This window comes from Rattus norvegicus, chromosome 5, assembly GCF_036323735.1.
Source record: "Rattus norvegicus strain BN/NHsdMcwi chromosome 5, GRCr8, whole genome shotgun sequence".
Taxonomy (NCBI): domain Eukaryota; kingdom Metazoa; phylum Chordata; class Mammalia; order Rodentia; family Muridae; genus Rattus; species Rattus norvegicus.
Genome location: NC_086023.1, coordinates 29600281 through 29602500, shown reverse-complemented (window position 1 = coordinate 29602500; position 2220 = coordinate 29600281). Strand labels below are relative to the sequence as shown.

General features: G+C 44.3%; 1 protein-coding gene across 2 annotated transcripts in view; it reads left to right on the top strand.

Moving 5' to 3' along the window:
* Positions 1-88, top strand: part of Dlg5l7 (discs large MAGUK scaffold protein 5 like 7) — a 13498-nt gene extending 13410 nt beyond the window's left edge. For both annotated transcript variants that reach the window (XM_017593688.3, XM_063261260.1), the window contains one exon: positions 1-88. This exon is cut by the window's left edge and continues 510 nt beyond it. The gene's annotated coding sequence lies outside the window, so the exon portion shown is untranslated.
* The last annotated feature ends 2132 nt before the right edge of the window (positions 89-2220 follow it).

Sequence of the window (2220 nt, the reverse complement as noted above, 5' to 3'; positions counted from 1 at the left end):
TGAACTCATTGACTCCCCAGTTTAAAATGTTGTTGAATAAATTAATGTTTGCCTATAAATAAAAATGTGACCTTTAACCTTTCACTCACAAGACTGTCCTGAGTCATGTGTGGTTCTTCCTCCTGTAACAGCACAAGGGTAAGGCTACAGTGGTTTTCTGCAAGTCTCATGCAGCGTAGGCTTCATCATCAGTTCACAGCCAGCCAGAGCTGCACAGGAAACTGTGCTCTTGATGTAGATATGGTGTCATGCTCTGTGGAACCCACCTTTATGATGAAAAGTATCCTTGCTGTATCCTTGTGCTCACAAATTTAGCTTCCTCTATAATGACAAGCAAAGGAGAAACACAGAAGCATTTCTCTAATACATTAGAGGAAATAAAAACATTCAGTATGGGAATATAAAAAGAGATCAGGATACACAGAGTTTGATGCCTGTGGATTCCTTGAAATATAGCATCAGCTATGACTGCACATTTAATGAATTCCACCAATTTTAGAGGAATGAACATTTTTACTATTTTTGTTGTTGGTTTGTTTGTTGTTATTGATAATGATGTTTTGCTGAGTTCATTTTGATATATATCATAGCTTCTTTTGGGCGGAGGTCTTTCAGTTTTGAATTATTTCTTTTTTGCAATTTGTAATGGATATTTTTATCTATATTTCAAATATTTTGCCCCTTTCCAATTTCATCCCATAAAACCCCCTATTCTCTCCCCACAACGCCCACCTCCATGTGGGAGCTACCCCACTTGCCTGTCCTCTCCCTCCCACCTCCCCATGTTCGTTTGCATGCAATTCTGCCAGCGGCCAGCAGAGGGCAGAGGATTTCACTCGGACCTGATGTGACAGAGAATTGTTAATTACCTCTTAAGTCCTCTGTGATCCAAATTCTCAAAGAGATGATCCATAGACCCGGGGAGAAAGAGACCCAACCGCCTGGTCAGGTGGGCACTCCTGAGGCTGCAGAGCGGAAGAGACCACCAACACTGCTCACCCCTGCCCACATCCCTGGCCCAAGAGGAAACTGTATAAGGCCTCTGGGTTCCCGTAGGGGAGGGCCCAGGAGCGGCAGGACACCTGCCTGAGACACCGCCAGAACCTGAAAGAAACAGACCGGATAAACAGTTCTCTGCACCCAAATCCTGTGGGAGGGAGAGCTAAACCTTCAGAGACGCAGACAAGCCTGGGAAACCAGAAGAGACTGCTCCCTGCACACACATCTCGGATGCCAGAGGAAAAAGCCAAAGACCATCTGGAACCCTGGTGCACTGAAGCTCCCGGAAGGGGCGGCACAGGTCTTCCTGGTTGCTGCCGCTGCAGAGAGCCCATGGGCAGCACCCCACGAGCGAACCTGAGCCTCGGGACCACAGGTAAGACCAAATTTTCTGCTGCAAGAAAGCTGCCTGGTGAACTCAAGACACAGGCCCAAAGGAACAGCTGAAGACCTGTAGAGAGGAAAAACTACATGCCCGAAAGCAGAACACTCTGTCCCCATAACTGACTGAAAGAGAGGAAAACAGGTCTACAGCACTCCTGACACACAGGCTTATAGGACAGTCTAGCCACTGTCAGAAATAGCAGAACAAAGTAACACTAGAGATAATCTGATGGCGAGAGGCAAGCGCAGGAACCCAAGCAACAGAAACCAAGACTACATGCCATCATCGGAGCCCAATTCTCCCACCAAAACAAACATGGAATATCCAAACACACCAGAAAAGCAAGATCTAGTTTCAAAATCATATTTGATCATGATGCTGGAGGACTTCAAGAAAGACATGAACACACTTAGGGAAACACAGGAAAACATTAATAAACAAGTAGAAGCCTACAGAGAGGAATCGCAAAAATCCCTGAAAGAATTCCAGGAAAACACAATCAAACAGTTGAAGGAATTAAAAATGGAAATAGAAGCAATCAAGAAAGAACACATGGAAACAACCCTGGATATAGAAAACCAAAAGAAGAGACAAGGAGCTGTAGATACAAGCTTCACCAACAGAATACAAGAGATGGAAGAGAGAATCTCAGGAGCAGAAGATTCCATAGAAATCATTGACTCAACTGTCAAAGATAATGTAAAGCAGAAAAAGCTACTGATCCAAAACATACAGGAAATCCAGGACTCAATGAGAAGATCAAACCTAAGGATAATAGGTATAGAAGAGAGTGAAGACTCCCAGCTCAAAGGACCAGTAAATATCTTCAACAAAAT